Source organism: Elaeis guineensis, chromosome 15, assembly GCF_000442705.2.
Source record: "Elaeis guineensis isolate ETL-2024a chromosome 15, EG11, whole genome shotgun sequence".
Taxonomy (NCBI): domain Eukaryota; kingdom Viridiplantae; phylum Streptophyta; class Magnoliopsida; order Arecales; family Arecaceae; genus Elaeis; species Elaeis guineensis.
This window is the reverse complement of record NC_026007.2, coordinates 50,093,252-50,110,846: the sequence shown is the minus strand read 5'-3', so window position 1 is coordinate 50,110,846 and position 17,595 is coordinate 50,093,252.

Genomic DNA, 17,595 nt, shown 5'->3' with positions numbered 1-17,595 from the left:
AGTTGAAGTCGGAGATGAAGTCCGGCTCCCGTAGGAGTCCGGATGAAGTTTACCTGTAGTTGGAGTCGGGGACGAAGTCCAGCTCCCGTAGGAGTCTGGATGAAGTCTTCCTGCAGTTGAAGTCGGGGATGAAGTCCGACTCCCGTAGGAGTCCGGATGAAGTCTTCCTACAGTTGAAGTCGGGGACGAAGTCCGGCTCCCATAGGAGTCTGGATAAAGTCTACCTGCGGTTGGAGTCGGGGATGAAGTTCGACTCCTGTAGGAGTCCAGATGAAGTCTTCCTGCAGTTGAAGTCGGGGATGAAGTCCGGCTCCTGTAGGAGTCCGGATGAAGACTAGAAGGTGGTCGACCACCGCTGGGACTTGGGTGAAGTCCGCCCATTGTGGAGAATCCAGCCTACACTGGTGGCAGTTTATCCATCGGCAGAACTTGAGAACGTTACAGAGGCTCGACCGTCGGACAGGATCGAAAAGATGTCGCCGAAGGTCGGATGTCGGTAGAACCCCCGGAGGGTCACTCCCGGCACGAACTTCAGCTGGGGGGGTATTTTATACCCAACACCAGTCTCCCTACTTCCGAGTTCGAGTTTCGAATGAAGGAAGTACAGAGAAATTGTCACAGCCGAAGTTGTCACCGAAAATACCCCCCCACCAGTCTCCCTACTTCCGAGTTCGAGTTTCGAATGAAGGAAGTACAGAGAAATTATCACAGTCGAAGTTGTCTCCTTGAATCCTGTGCATGATCACCCTCAGATATTCTGGCATTTAATGCACGCGTGCTGGAGTCTTTTTATAATTAGGGCGATCCGAAGGGTCCTTTCGGAATTCCCACCGGAGCGTAGTCCAGAGTGCCACACCATAATGGTCCCGCCAGCGGTCAGCCCTACGCCGCAGTGAGTGGGACATGTGGCGGGCATTGGTTGACCTAGGGATATCTGCCACCATAACTGTGCCAGGCCTCGTCGCTTATTTAAGCCCCCTCCTTCCCTCCGAGGGCTTCATCTCGCCTGAGAGTCGACGCCTTTCTTTTGCCTGAGAGCTTAGTCACCCCATCGGTACCCTTTTCGACTCTGGGCATTCTTCACACCAATCTTCGCCAACTCCATCGGCTCTCCGCCGCCTTCAGTCTTTCGAGCCCTTTCGAGGGGTTCTCCCACCGGGGCTTCTGCCCCGGAGGCCAATCTCGAGAGCATGTTGCGGATCGAGAGGAGTAGGAGGGGGAAGACAGTGGTCTGTGAGTTCAGTGGCTGCGAACCGTCACTAAGGGTTCCCACCGCCTCGAAGGGGGCTCGAGGGAGAATTCCCTCAACAACAGGGATTTAATAACGGAATCAACCGGTGAGCGCGTTCCGCCCGAGAATTTTAGAGTAGTTGAACGAGGCGACACCGATCAAGGGGGGAGAGTTATCATCATAAGTTGTGGCGGGTCTCTTGACGTCGTCAGGGTCGAGGGACTAGAGGCAGTCAGCACTGACGGCGGGGCAATAGAACTTGTTGCGGGGATGGTCGAAGTAGCGCATGTCGACCTTGCCGAAGTACCTAGGATGATGGTCATGGTGGAGCACATAGTGGTGGTGCATGCCTCTGGCATCATCACGGCCTCCAGGGTACTTTCAGTTCTTCCTGATGCAGGTCGTCATCACCGCTGCCGTCGCCATCGCTGTCCTTTGAATTCTATCCCCCCCTTTTCCCCCTAATGTTGGGGTTTCAACAATGGAGCGGAACGAGGCAGGGGGCGAGAGCCGAGGGGTTTATCACACGCACTGAAAAATACTGCTGAAAAAGATAGAACCAGAAGGAGAAGTCGAGAGCTTGAAGTGGTCCCTAACGTATTCCTTTCGAGTCTTGTAGTAATGTTCTTTTTCCTCAGCCCCCAGGGTCTTGTAACGTACATCTTGTTAATCGAGAATGAGAAGGAGATTTTGTTACCTTGTCCGCACTTTGTGTCAAATTGTCGCCTGCCGAACTTTTTTCATTCACCATTGTTATTGTTGTATTCTCCTCCTCTTTTCCTTTTCGTCTGCTTTCTCTCTTCTTCCCCCCTTCTTCTTTTTTTTTTTTTTTTTTATCGACGTCGTCTGGAGGTTACTGGTCATTGCCGCGTCAGCTCGCTTTTCTGGTCATCCTTCTTCTTCAGCCTTAAGGGCTCTATAATGCATATTTAGTAAATAACATGAGAAGAGAATTTTTCGCTACCTCTTTTACTCACATGTTGAATTATCGTTTGCCGAGCTTCCTTCAGCTTTTGCCTTGTTCGATATTGATGCCATTCGGAGGTACCTGATTGCCATTGCATTGACCCGTCCTTCTGTTTGTGGCCACTGATTTGTCCGGGACCACTCGAGTTTGACGCCTCCTTTTAAAGTTCGAGCTTAGAGATCTAAGCTTCTCGTCGTTCTGAGGAAGCCATCTTGTCCTTGGCCTGCATTGAGAGCTCCTTTGGAGATCGGAGATTTCGATGAGAACCCCCATCCTCGCTGAGATGAGGTCCCCTATATTTTTAATGTGATTTATTTTTCATTCGTCGCTGATGTAGTTCATCGATTTCCTTTTTAACTCCTTCCCCCTTTTTTTTTTTTTGAGTGAGGGTTTTCCCTCTGTTCTTAGTGGGGTCGCGGGAGTGCAGAGGGGTCGCTGGGGAGGTTCCCTTTTTCTTATCCGATCTTGAATGACCAGACCTTAATTGGTGTCAGGACGAGGTTCTTCCCCTATTTCTGATGAAATCGGTCTCAGCTCAGGTTAGGACGAGGTCCTCCTCTTGTCTCTAACAGGGCTATGGGGGCACATATGGGCATTGCGGGGCCTCTTCCCCCATCCGGTCTAAGTGTAACCGGGCCTTCGACTTTGCTCAAGTTAGGGCAAGGTTCTCCTCCTATCCCTAACAGGGCCATGGGGGCACATACGGGCGTTGCAGGGCCTCTCTCTCCATTCGATCTAAGAAGAATCGGGCCTTCGACTTTGCTCAAGTTAGGGCGAGATTCTCCTTCTGTCCCTAACAGGGCCGTGGAGGCACATACGGGCGTTGCAGGGCCTCTCCCGCCATCCGATCTAAGGAGAACCGGGCCTTCGACTTTGCTCAAGTTAGGGCAAGGTTCTCCTCCTGTCCCTAACAGGGTCGTAGGGGCACATACGGGTGTTGCAGGGCCTCTCCCCCCATCCGATCTAAGGAGAACCGAGCCTTCGACTTTGCTCAAGTTAGGGTGAGGTTCTCCTCCTATCCCTAATAGGGCCGTGGGGGCACATACGGGCGTTGCAGGGCCTCTCCCTCCATCCGGTCTAAGGAGAACCGAGCCTTCGACTTTGCTCAAGTTAGGGCGAGGTTCTCCTCCTGCTCCCGACACGGTTCGTTTTGACTGTCCTGTCGATATAGGCTCGTGCCAAGAGAGAAGACATGTGGATATAAAATTTTTATTTAAAATAAAATTATCGGTAATACATTCGTAAGTTTTTCGAGCTCCATGATCGCAGGAGGTCTGCTCCTCCGAGCTCCTTGAGGTAATAAGTTTCGGGTCGGACTACTTCTTTGACTTCGTATAGGCCTTCCCAATTTGGGGCAAGCTTCCCTCGATCCTAAGGTTACAAGACAGCGGCTCGTCGAAGCACTAGATCTCCTGCTCTAAAGACTTTATTTTTGACCCGAGAATTGTAATAGCGGGCGACTTTCTGTCTGTAGGCTGCCATCCGAACTTGAGTTACCTCCCATTTTTCTTCCAGTAAGTCGAGGTTGGCTTTAAGACCTTGCGAATTGTGATGTTCGTTGAATGCCATGACTCGTGCCGACGGGAGCTTAAGCTCAATTGGGATAACAGCCTCCGTTTCGAAGGCTAGAGCGAAGGGGGTCTCCCCTGTGGGCAGTCTTTGGGTAGTTCGGTACACCCACAACATATGATAAAGTTCGTCTGCCCAAGTTCCCTTCATTTTTTCGAGCCTTGTCTTGATCCCTTGCAGCAGAGTTCTGTTGGTCACTTCAACTTCGCCGTTCGCCTGAGGATGGGCTACTGATGTGAAGTTGTGGGAGATGTTTAGGTCTTCATAAAATTCGGTGAATCTCGCTCCCATAAATTACCATCCATTATCAGTAATTAGGGTTCTCAACAGGCCGAACCTGCAAACGACTGACTTCCAAACGAAGTCTTGCACTTTAGCTTCTGTGATTTTCGCCAGCGGTTCGGCTTCGACCCACTTGGTGAAATAGTCAATCGCTACCAGGAGGAACTACCTCTACCCCGACGCCATGGGAAAGGGTCCAAGGATATCCATCCCCCACTGCGCAAACGGCCATGGGGCACTCAAGGGTGTAAGCTCAGTGGTGGGCTGTCTCTGGATGTTGGCATATCTCTGACATCAGTCACACTTTGTGACGTATTCAATTGAGTCACGATGCATTGTCGGCCAGTAATATCCTTGGTGGAGCAACTTGTGGGATAAAGATCTAGCTCCCAGATGGCTTCCGCAGATTCCTTCATGCACCTCCCACAAGGCGTAGTCAGCTACCGAAGGCCGGAGACATTTTAAAAGGGGCAAAGAGTATGATCTCTTATACAACCTGTCCTCATAAAGGATGTATCGGGAGGCTTGATTCCTGAGCTTCCGAGCTTCTTTTGCATCATGAGGGAGAACCCCGTCTCTGAGATATGCCACCAATGGGTCGATCCAACTGGGCTCATGGTCAATTTTCATCACGGGTAGCGATTCTTTCGTACTTGGACACTTCAAAACTTCAAAGAGAACACCCTTGGGCAATTCAGCTAGAGCCAGCGTAGCCAGCTTGGAGAGAAGATCGGCCCTGGTATTTTCCATCCTTGAAATCTGCTTGATGTTGAAGCTACTAAAGGCGGGGACGAGCTCCTTTACCTTTTCAAGATACATAGCCATGCTGTCCTCCCGTGCTTCATAGTTTTCGCTGACTTGTCCCACTACCAGTTGGGAGTCGCTGTGAACTTGGAGCCGATCTACTCTCAATTCTTTGGCGATCCTCAATCCTGTGATCAGAGCTTCATATTCCGTTCCATTGTTTGTTATGGAGAACTCGAAGTGCAGAGCGTACTCCGCGATGATTCCCTCTGGACTTATCAAGATCAGACCAGCGCCTGCGCCCGACATGTTGAAAGATCCGTCCACGTAGAGGGCCCAAAAGCAATCAGGGGGGTCTGCTTCTTCTTCGGGGGAGCTCGGTTGGGGCTCCAGGCCATCAATTTCGCCCTGTTCGGGTTCGGCCTCCTCCAAGATAGTACACTCTACTATAAAATCTGCCAATATCTGGGCTTGCACTATCGGTCTAGGTCGATAGTTGATATCGAATTTCGTGAGCTCGATCGCCCATTTTGCCATTCTCCCAGAGGCATCTGCCCGGTGCAGAATCGCCTTGATCGGCTGGTCGGTGAGCAACGTTACGGTGTGCCCTTGGAAGTAGGGTCGGAGCCTCCGAGCTGCAATCAACAGGGCGTAAGTTAGTTTCTTTAATTTAGTATACCTGGTTTCGGTGTCTCTCAACGCATGACTGATGTAGTAGATCGGCCGTTGAATTTTTGCTTCTTTCTTGACAAGGACTGCTACGAGAGCCATAGGGGAGACCGTCAGGTACAAAAATAGCTCCTCTCCAGGCTCGGGCTTCGCCAACAACGGGGGCAAGCCGAGGTAGCTCCTTAGCTCTTCGAACGCCTGTTGGCACTCAGTGGTCCAACAGAAGTTCTTCGACCACTTGAGGGTTTGGAAGAAGGATAAACACCGTTCGGCCGACCTCGCAACGAAGCGATTCAGGGCTGCTACCCTCCCTGTAAGGCGCTGAACCTCTTTTATTGACTTTGGGGCGGCCATCTCCTGGATGGCGCAAATTTTTTCTGGATTGGCTTCAATCCCGCATCCCGATACCATGAAGCCCAGGAACTTCCCCGAGGTCACTCTGAAAGCACATTTAGTCGGGTTCAGCTTTATCTTATATTTTTGGAGGGCGCCAAAGGTCTCCTCGAGGTCGGCAACGTCGTTCGTGAAAGATTTGCTTTTCACGAGCATGTCATCCACGTAGACCTCCATGTTATGGCCAATCTGCTCCTTGAAGATTTTGTTCACCAGCCGCTGATAGGTCGCACCGATATTTTTGAGGCCGAAAGACATGACTCTGTAACATTAAAGGCCACGGTTAGTAATAAAAGCAGTCTTTTCTTCATCTTTTGGTGCCATTCTGATTTGATTATAGCCAGAGAACGCATCCATAAAGGTGAGAAGCTCATGGCCCGAGGTTGCATCCACCAGTTGATCAATTCTGGATAGAGGGTAGCTATCCTTTGGGCAGGCTTTATTCAGCTTTTTGAAGTCTATACACATCCTCCACTTGTCGTTTGCCTTTTTGACTAGGACGACGTTGGAAATCCAGTCAGGATAATTGACTTCTCTAATGAATCCAGCTTTCAGAAGTTTGTCCACTTCCTCGGCTATCACTTTCTGCCTCTCCGGTGCATGACCTCGAATTTTTTTTTTTCATCGATCGATGCTTTGGATCGATGGCTAGACGGTGTTCCATGACCTCTGTGTCAATCTCCGGTATGTCTGCTGGAACCCAAGCAAAAACGTCTGCATTCTTTCGTAGGAAATCAATGAGCTGCATCCGCATCTCTTCCCCCAGGTTGGAGCCGATCTTCAGCACATGCTCCGCATTCCCATCGTTCAAAAGGATCGAAACCAGATCTTCGATTGGGCCGCCCCTTTCCTCAGCGAGATCGTCGCGGGCGTCCAGCCCATCAACCGGACAGAGGTCAGGTTGGTCACTACTTTGCAAGGCTATGTTGTAGCAGTGTCTGGCCAGGGCTTGGTCTCCCCTGACTTCTCCGACCCCCTGGTTGGTAGGGAATTTCAATTTCAAATGGTAGGTTGACACTACGGCCCGGAGAGCGTTGAGGCCAGGTCGGAAATCGTTCGATAACACTTCTTCCTTTTTTTTTTATTTTTCAATGATATCCGACGCCCGGTTGTTTCGAAACCTAAGCTAATTCGCTTCTAGTTCTGTAGCTAGAGCTGGGAAAATCCCTCGGCGACTGGTTCCCGCACGGTCGTCCATCGGCTTGACCACAGTACGGATTACCAAAGGTTTCCATTGTACTAAGCTAAGGACGCGAAGGAAGCTATAGGCTGCATCAATTCCTCATCATTTTCCTGCAACAAGATAGGATCCACTCGAACACTACGGTGGATAAATGGGCCAAAACCACGACGTGATCTTTATCTCGACCCCTGCCGCACCTCCTATCTAGCGAGGCACCGTAGGCCCAAGCTCGGCAGCCTCCCAACTTGGGCAATCACTCGTTCTTAAAACCAGCATTCTTAAGACCAAAGAGTCGGGCGGAAAAAGGGGGAGAGCTCTCCGTTCCTGGTTCTCCTGTAGCTGGATTCTCCGTTCCGAGGTGTGAAGTGGGAGAGAAGAGATAATTGGGGTTAGCTATCCCTCACTCTGGCGCTTGGTCTATTGGTTGACCTTTTCAGCCGCTGACTTGCCTTTGCTGCCCTCCTATAGCTTTTCACGCACTAGTAAACGGGTTCTCCGTTTTCTTGCTGTCTACAACAAGGGCCGTCTACCCACTGACCTGGTGCCATCAATGAGAATCGAACCCACCAGTAGCAGCCCCCCTTCCACTACTTTTGTTTTCCAAGGCGATTCCCCTGTTGAGACATATAGAATGCCATCTTCATTCCCTTCCTTGCTTAGCTTGTGGGAAACTAGCTCTTCTAAGAGCAGCCTTTCTCCTAGTGGGCCTGTTTGTTGGCGGTGAAGCAAGCAAACGTCTCATTTTGTTCATTGCGAGGTTAAGAAAAGTTCAATCGGATCGATGTTGGGCGGTTTTGTTTTTGGAAAGAGCTCGAAGCACAAGAGTGAGAGCGGTGAAATTTCGAAGCAAAAGCAGTTGAAGTGATATCCCTTTCCTTTTGACCCCCCTCCCTTTAAGGTATAGGGAGGGACTTACTGCTTGCTCCGAACGATCCAGACTAACGTCATCTAATCAAACTCATCCGGATTGTTCCAAATCATTCGAATGTCAGATTCGGTGGCCTACTTTGCCTTTTCTTACCAGAACTCCTTTTCCGTATATGAAGCCTGTAAGCAAACAAAAAATCCATGGGTATTTGAACCCGAGTATCCAGGAAAAAGCAGAATATTTGATGGAAGAACAGTCAAGCTCCCTTCTGCCTTTGCACTCGAGGGCCAATCTCCGTCCGACCCGAGGAAACCTTTGCACGCCTCCGTTACCTTTTGGGAGGCCTACGCCCCATAGAAACGCTTCGCTTGCTAACTCTGCTTTCAGTAGTATAGTAGTGATCTTTATTACCTTTTTCATTTCATCTTTTTCTTCCACTGAAAGTGGCATTTCAATAACAGCTATTATTGAACCGTCCATTACCTGGGTATCGACCCCAGGACGCCCCCTGTTAAGCAACCTCCTCGGAGGAAGAGGATTAAGCTGGAAGAAAGAATTATTGGCGAGAACGAGAGGAAAGCAAAAGAGAGAAGGAATTGAATCAAGAGTCTCAGGGGCATGCCCAGAAGAAACTGCTGATGGCGTCGAGCTTTGCTTCCTAGCCCGGTTGGGTTGAGTCGACGTAAACCTCCCTTCTCTATTCTTTCTATTTTCTATGGTAAGGCATCTAAAATCCATTCGCCAAACATTCCTTTGAAGATCCAATAGCGTTCCGTTAGATAGGAACAGATTTGATAAATACTGATAACTCTCGGATAGAACATCTCGCTTTTTCCGTTGTGACACCTCTTTCTATTGATCAAAAACTGGGATTGGCTTTCTCTTCTGTACAGGTCTTTGGCTCCCTCTATCCCGATTGACGACTGGCCACCCCTTTCGAGCTCAGCTGACCCCTTCTTGATTCAGTTTTTTCCCTGGTAGGAACTCCAACCTGTCCGATGCTTCTTCGACCAAATACGATATAAAAGTGGGATCACTCTCTCTAAGTCAGTTTTGGTGGACCCTCCCCCATTTACGAAGGAAGCCACTTTACCGAAGGTGAACGAAGGGTCCGGTCCACTCAATCTTCAGTTTTACGCTTACGCTTAAGGGAAGAAATGTTCTTGGTGGATGCAGGACCTGGTACCCTCTCCCCTCCCCTGACCTGCGGCGCGCTCTGATCGAGGCACTCATGGAACCGGAGAAGTCTCAGGCTCCAGTCAAGGTAGATGCCAAAGACGAAAAGAAAATGACAGGAATGGAACCATTCCTATTTCACGCTCTGCTGGCCTCGATTGGCGACGCCTCCTCATTGTCAGCCTTAAGGTATATTCCTGCCTCGGTAGAAGACGACGGGGAAGATCGAAACCATTCGGAAGCTGAGACTGGGGAAAAAGATATAATCCAGGCTTTTGAGTTTGTAGCTAGGCAGCTACTCTCTATGAATAGGCCCGACAAAACCCCTGTATGGCTTCTTCTATTTCTCGATAAAAAGAAAGTAATTTATACCTACCTAATTTCGCTTCTTCTTGAAGCCTATTTCGAGACCATTCGACTCTAAGGAGTTAGATGTACTGGATACTGGGCTTCTGCCCATGACGAAAAGTAATCGGTAGCTGCCAAGATGAATCGATGTCCTCTTGATGATGGAGGTTCGATTGGCCCGACTACGTCCGTTCCCCATGCTGCAAATGGCTTAGTCAATCCCTTCACTTGCCATGGTCAATGCTCAGCCTTGCATTTTTTCTAGTGCCAGGGTTGAAACTATAATTAAGACTATAGGGATAGTTTTTATACCTCACTATTTTGCTTTTCGGGCCCGGGGATAAGCTTTTAGCGAACTAGCCCTTCCGTAGCCTTGTGTAGTTCCAGCTGATCCAGTCGATTCATAAGTTTCAAGCCCCTTACTAGATAGGGCGATATCCACCTCACCACCAGGAAATTCACCAAAGTCCTGGATTATTTTGGATATCGTCCCGCAGCTACAGTCAAGGTTATTACCCCCTCCACTGGGACAGCATCGCCGGTAAACCCTACCAGAGGGGAGCTAATTGGCCCCAAATGACCGTCAAGGATGGATATTTTTGAGAAGACGTCGTAGAACAAAATGTCGGCCGAGCTTCCATTGTCGACAAAGATGCGACGGACATCATAATTAGCTATATTTAAAGAAACTACAACTGCGTCGTTATGAGGAAATTGAACTCCCTAAGCATCTTCTTCAGTAAAGATTATGGATTCCTCAGTCCTCTGTCGCTTGGGAGGTCCGGCCAATACACCGGTTGCTCCCTACCGGGATTCTCCCAAGATGGTGTTGGCGAAATCCATCGGAAGCCGATCATCTGATCGCTCCACGTTGACTGCTGTTGCCGGAGGAGGAGGAGCCTAGGAGACCGAAGATAGGGTCGGGGCTTGTGGAGCCCGTCGAGATCTGGTCACGGAGGCCATTGGCCGCTTGGAAGATACCCTTCGGGGAGGCATCAGGCGGAGGCCGGGCAGGAAACTGGAGAAGAAGATATCAGGGAAGATGATCGGAGGTGGTCCCGTTGAGCGCTCCTTTAAGAACAAGGGTACTGCGAAGACACAGGCCCTTCCTCTAGTGCCAATCTTGTTGGTGCAAAAATCCGCCTGCGTCGGAGAAGCTGGAGTCAAAGGAGTCACAGTCACCATCGGGACCTACAAAGGAAGTCTAAACCGGAGTTGGGGGTGCTCCGACAAGACCCTCCGACTCTCAAGTCAATTCTCTGCCTCAACAAGAATAGAGTGCTCGAATGAAAATTTTAGCAGAGTTTTAAGATAGAAATTAGAGCTTAAAAAATAACGTATCTGGGGTCTCCTTTTTATAGGCGGAGGGTGCAATAGACTGATAGCGACGTTTGTAACCGTCTGGTAGTGGGCCGTTTGGAGCAAGAGGAGTTTGTTATGGAGAGTAGTGGAGTGGAATCATGGACATCACTGTGACCTGCCACGTGGAGTCTGTTGTGGGGAGTGAAGCGGCATCCATTGTCGCGACTTGCCAGAGGGTGGAGGAGCTGCGCGGTATCCGTCGCAGGAAGTGGAGCAGAGTCATGGCCATTACTGTGGCCTGCCAGGGAGTGATGGAGCCATGCGGAATCCATCGCAGGAAGTGGGGCAGAGTTGTGGCCATTACTATGGCCTGCCAAGGAGTAATGGAGCTGCGCGGGATCCGTCGCAGGAGGTGGAGCAGAGTCGTGGCCGTTACTGTGGCCTGCCAGGGGGTTCAGGCCTGTTGGTCGAAGTTTGATCGGAGTGGTGGGAATCTGGCACGGATCGCTCGTGGTAGGAATTTGAAGTAGATCGTTTGTAGCAGAAACTTGGAGTGGGTCGCTTGTAGTAGGAGCTCGGAGTCCGGCCCTTGTAGGAGTTCGGGGTGAGGTCTACCTGCAACAGGGGTTCAGGGTGGAAGTCTGGCTCCTGTAGGAGCCCGGATAAAGTCTTCCCACAGTCGGAGTCGGGGATGAAGTTCGGCTCCCGTATGGGGTCCGGATGAAGTCTTCCTGCAGTTGAAGTCAGGGATGAAGTCCGACGCCCGTAGGAGTCCGGATGAAGTCTACCTGCAGTTGGAGTCGGGGATGATGTCCGGCTCCCGTAGGAGTCCGGATGAAGTCTACCTGCATTTGGAGTCGGAGACGAAGTCTGGCTCCCGTAGGAGTTCGGATGAAGTCTACCTGCAGTTGGAGTCGAGGATGAAGTCCGGCTCCCGTAGGAGTCCGAATGAAGTCTTCCTGCAGTTGAAGTCGGGAATGAAGTTTGGCTCCCGTAGGAGTCCAGATGAAGTCTTCCTGCAGTTAATGTCGGGGATGAAGTCCGGCTCCCGTAGGAGTCCGAATGAAGTCTACCTGCATTTGGAGTCGGGGATGAAGTTTGGCTCCCGTAGGAGTCTGGATGAAGTCTTCCTGCAGTTGAAGTCGGGGATGAAGTTCGGCTCCCGTAGGAGTCCGGATGACGTCTACCTGCAGTTGGAGTCAGAGACGAAGTCCGGCTCCCGTAGGAGTCCGGATGAAGTCTTCCTGCAGTTGAAGTCGGGGATGAAGTCCGACTCCCGTAGGAGTCCGGATGAAGTCTTCCTGCAGTTGAAGTCGGGGACGAAGTCTGGCTCCCATAGGAGTCTGGATGAAGTCTACCTGCGGTTGGAGTAGGGGATGAAGTCCGGCTCCCGTAGGAGTCCGGATGAAGTCTTCCTGCAGTTGAAGTCGGGGACGAAGTCCGGCTCCCGTAGGAGTCCGGATGAAGACTAGAAGGTGGTCGACCACCGTCGGGACTTGGGTGAAGTCCGCCCGTCGTGGAGAATCCAGCCTACACTGGTGGCAGTTTATCCGTCGGCAGAACTTGAGAACGTTACGGAGGCTCGGCCGTCGGAGAGGTTCAGGAAGATGTCGCCGAAGGTCGGACGTCGGTAGAACCCCCGGAGGGTCACTCCCGGCACGAACTTCGGCTGGGGTGGTATTTTATACCCAACAGGTGATGTGCGTGTATTTTTAAAATTTTATAGTGGAGCATATGTAGATTAAATAATTTAATCTATAATACATACTTTGATCAAATTCAAATCACCATATAGGATCTATGACATGAACTAATATGCATGTATGTACATCTGAAATCTAAAATCATCATATACTGAACGTATCTAAGGATAATTAGATCATATCTAATTCATATTTAGATTATATCTAAAAATTAATTGAGATCAAAATCTCATATCTGAGTGACGATAGCAGATCACCACATTCAAAATCGATGATAGATGATTCTTCATGATGCTTGGCAGCCACACACGCATTCGGCCTCTACGGGTATCCACACGAAGTTCTCGTGCTGATCGATCTCTCCGAGGGTGCTAGCTCGTGAAGATACCATCTATTGGCTGATTTGAGAGAAATATGATGGAATTGAAGAATAAAAAAATCCTCTCTTTTTCTTTTTGGATCCATGCATCTGATCTTTAAAATAGAGATAAGAGAAGAACCCTTTCTTCTCAAATTTTCATGTATCAGAGAGAACTTTTTTCTCTTTCTTTCACGCCCTTGAGAAGAACTTTTCTTCTGTAATTTTCTATGATAAAAATCAGATCTAGTCTAATTTTTCATATTAAAAATTACATAAAATCTTGAGTTTCAGAAAAATCTAAAAGAAGAATCCAAGAGAAGAACCGTTCTTCTCTCTTTTACTTCTTGATCAAGAACTCAAAAGCCCCAAACGTCCAACCAGATTTTTTTGATATTTTTTCTTCAAATTTTTATGTTAAAAATTAGATCTAATCTAATTTTTATTTTAAAAAAAAGTAGAAGAAAAATCTAGAAGAAGAACTCCTTCTTCAAGCTGCGCGCAAGAAAGAAGATCCATCTTCTTTCTTGATCTAAAACTTCAAGAAGCCTCAAACCCAAACCAGATTTTTCTGGTATTTCTCTTCTAAATTTATATGTTAAAAATCAGATCTAATTTGATTTTTATCTAGAAAAAAAATAAAGAAAAAATATGAAAGAAGAACTCCTTCTTCTTCAAGGCTGCATGCAAGAAAGAAGACCCTTTTTCTTTCTTGATCTTTCTCTCTTTGGGAAGAACTTTTTTTCTTCAATTTTTTACTATATAACCAACAGAAATATCTCTCTTTGATGCCTAAAAATTAGAAAGAAAAATATAAGAAAATATACCAAAAGAAGAGGAGGAAGAGGGGTATGCATGTGGGATGTTGGGGCATCCAACTCTTGGACGTCCCCTCCTTTCTTTTTCTTTGGGGTGGCTGTGATGGCCCAAACCCAGGGCCCAACTATCAAGAATCCCAGCCCATGTAACAAAGCCCAAAAAAAAAAAAAGAAAACAAGGGAGAAGACTCCCGAAAGGAGTCTTCTTCCTCCTCTCGCCGGCTCCCAATCGGAGTCGGAGACGAGCTCCCTCCAGCCCTATTTAAGGAGGATATCCCTCCTCTCTTCCTTCCACCAAGGATTCTAAGCTCGATCAGCGGCAATCGTCGAAAAATTTCTATGGAAGACCGTCCCTGTGCCATCCAATTTCTCGCCGAAAAAGCCTCGCCGGCATCGGAGGTAAGCTTCCTCCCCTTCCTCTCTTCTCCCCCTTCCTTTCCTTGCCGATGTGCACGCTCGCCGGCGACCGGAGTCATCGGATTTTGTTGCGGAAGAATCTTCCTTTTTGCCATTTTTCCATCACCGGTGGTCACCGCCGACCACTGGTTTGATCTCCTCTTGCCGTCGGATCACCTCTCCTTTGGCCGCCGACCATCCCCACACCGGCTGCACCGCCGGCCGGTCAACCAATGAGGGGATCAAAGATCCCCTGTTTCGGTCAAAAACAAGCCCACGGGAAGAAGAAAAGAAGAAGAAGGAAAAGAAAAAGAAAAAGAAAAGAAGAAGAAGGAAAAGAAAAGAAAAAGAAAAGAAAAAGAAGGAAAACAAAAGAAAAAGAAAAGAAAAAGAAAAGAAAAAAAAAGAGAAGAAGAAAAATAAAATAATAATAATAATATAATAATAATAAATAGGATTTTCTCTCCTCTCTCTTCCGTGAAGGAAAAAGAAAAAAAAAAGAAGAGAAAGAAAGAAAAGAAGAAAGAAAAAAATAAAATAAATTAATTTATAAATAATAAAATATGAGAAAGAGAGTTTCTCTCTCTTTCCTCTCTCTCTTCAGCCTAAACTAGTATTTTCTCTCTTTAGAATTGAACTTTCTCTCTCTAGAATCCTTCCTCTAGATTATTTCTCTCTCCTAAGATTTTTAGAATTTTGAAAAGAATGATGATGAATTTAAATGATCATCGTGATGGATTTTTGATCTGTGATCGTCGGATGGTACACCGACATCCACTTTGATCAGATTAAGTATTTTTAGATTTTATTTCTCATGATCTTATTGAATTATCTACATGATAATTTCAGCATGATTTGATCTGATCGATCGAATTTGTTGAATCATATTGTCTAAAGAATCCAAGATGAGTTTTCTCTCTCTAGAATTTTCTCTCTCTAAAATATTCTCTCTCTTGATTGATTCTCTCTCTAAAAAGGTTAGTGAATGAAGAAATTTCTTTTAATAGTCTGATATGATTCTAATGAAGAATCCTGATCCATGATTGTCAGACAGCGTACTAGCACCCACCTTAATCAGACCATGAATCTTTAGATTTGATCATCCATGATTCCGATCTAGCCATGACTTGATTTGATCACGTTGATTTCACCAATCGAGATATTGGACCCATCGTAATGTTGGATTGTGTCATCTGATCAATTCGAATTGTACCTCATGAATTCTCTCTCCTTTGATTTTCTCTCTCCACTTGATTTTATGAAATCGATGAAGAAAAAACCTCGGTCCTATCACTTCTTATCCGATTTGATCTGATAGTCAAGCTTTGGATCATTTAGGTCCTAATTAGATTTTGATTAGATGAAATTAGATGATCGGACCCAATCTAAACCGTTGAAATATGGTATTCGTATTCTTTCTAATTATTGGTGTTGGGTATAAAATATCCTCAGCTGAAGTTCTTGACAGGATTGACCCTCCCGGGACTCCTCCAGCTTTCGACTGCAGATGGTATTTCTCCGGACTTCTCCAACAGCCGGATTTCCACAGTACTGACAGAATTCCCCCGACGGACAAACTCCCACTGCACCACCCGAGCTCCTTCAACATGAGTTCCCCCAGTCACCTATCAAGCCGTCCCAAGTGCTCACTGAGCTCCGCCGCCAGCCGACCTTCTATGACTATCAGCTGCTCCCCAAATCCTTTCCAGACTTCTTCCAGCTAGGTTCAACTCCAATCCGAACTACCCCGGACTTTGTCAACGGCTGAACTTCACCAACGGCAGATTCCTACAACTACCAGATTTCATCCGGGCTCCCATGGGAGCCAGACTTCGTCCCCGACTTCCACTGTAGGTGAACTTCGTTCGGACTCCTACGGGAGCCGAACCTCGTCCCCGACTCCGACTGCAGGCAGACTTCGCCTGGACTCCTACGGGAGCCGGGCTCCGCCCACGACTTCACTTGCAGGTAAACTTCGTCCGGACTCCTACGGGAGCCGGACTTCACCCACAACTCCAATTGCAAGAAGACTCAGCCCGGACTTCTACGGGAGCCGGACCTCATCCCCGACTCTGGTTGCAGGAAGACTCAGCCCGGATTCCTACGGGAGCCGGACCTCGTCCCCAACTCTTGTTGCAGGAAGACTCAGCCCGGACTCCTACGGGAGCCGGACCTCGTCTCCGACTCCGGCCGTAGGAAGACTCCGTCCGGATTTCATCCCCGATCTCAACTGCTGGAAGGCTTCGCCCGGATGCCTACGGGAGCCGGGCTCCATCCTCGACCTCAACTGCTGGTAAACTTCATCCGGACCCCTAAGGGAGCCGGACTTCGCCCCTGACCTTGATTGCAGGTAGACTTCGCCCGGGCTCCTACGAGAGCCAGATCTCGTCTCCGACTCTAGCTGTGGGAAGACTCCGTCCGGACTCCCACAATAGCCGGACCTCGTTCCCGACTTCAACTGAAGGAAGACTTCGTCCGGACTCCTACGAGAGCCAAGCTCCGAGCTCCTCTCAAATGGGTAACTAGCCACTTCTCTCTGCCAGACACTCCAGCCGGACTTCGACCGATAGGCCTGGACCCCCTGGCAGACCGCAGTAACGGCCACGAATCTGCTCCACCTCCTGTGATGGATTCCACACGGCTCCATCACTCCCTGGCAGGCCGCAGTAACGGCCATGAATCTGCTCCAATCCCTACGGCGGATGCTGCACGGCTCCACAACTCCCTGGCAAGTCGCGACAACGAACGCCGCTCCACTCCCCGCAACTGATTCCACATGGTGAGCCATGGTGACAACCACGACTCCACCCATTACTCCTCATGATAAATTCCTCCTGGCCCCGTGCGGCCCACGACGAGGCGGTTACAAACAATCGCTATCAATCCGTTGCTCCCCCGGCCTATAAAAAGGGGACCCCAGATATGTTGTTCTCTAAGCTCTCATTTTTACCTAGAAACTCTGCTAAAATTTCTGTTCGAGCACTCCATTCTTGTTGAGGCAGAGAACTGACTTGAGCATCAGAGGGTCTTGCTGGAGCAACCCCACCTCCGATTTAGACTTCCTTTGCAGGTCCCGATGGCGACCGCGACTCCCTCGACTCCAGCTTCTCCGACACAGGCAGATTTTTGCACCAACAGGATTGGCGCTAGAGGAAGGGGCTGAACCTTCACAGTACCCTTGTTCTTAAAGGAGCACTCAACGGGACCACCTCCGGGCATCTTTTTCGATGTCCTCTCCTCTTTCCTCCCCTAGGTCTTTACCCGATGCCTCTCCGCAAAGCATCCACGCGACGATCCACGGCCTCCGTGGCCAGATCTCAGGCCCCAGCCTCACCTCCAGTTTCCCAGCCTCCTCCTCCTCCTCCGGCAACGGTGGTTGGCGCGGAGCAATTCGACCTACTGGCACAGCAGGTCAGAGGCCTCACTGAAGCTGTGCAGGCCATACAGTAGCAGCAGCAGCCGCAGGCATCAGTGCACCTGGAAAGAGCATCACCGAAACACCAGAATCCGACGGTGGGGCGGGCCACTTGGGCCAGCCGCCCCATCTTTCTCGGAAAGATGAATCCGAGGGTGGAGAGCCCTCAGTCG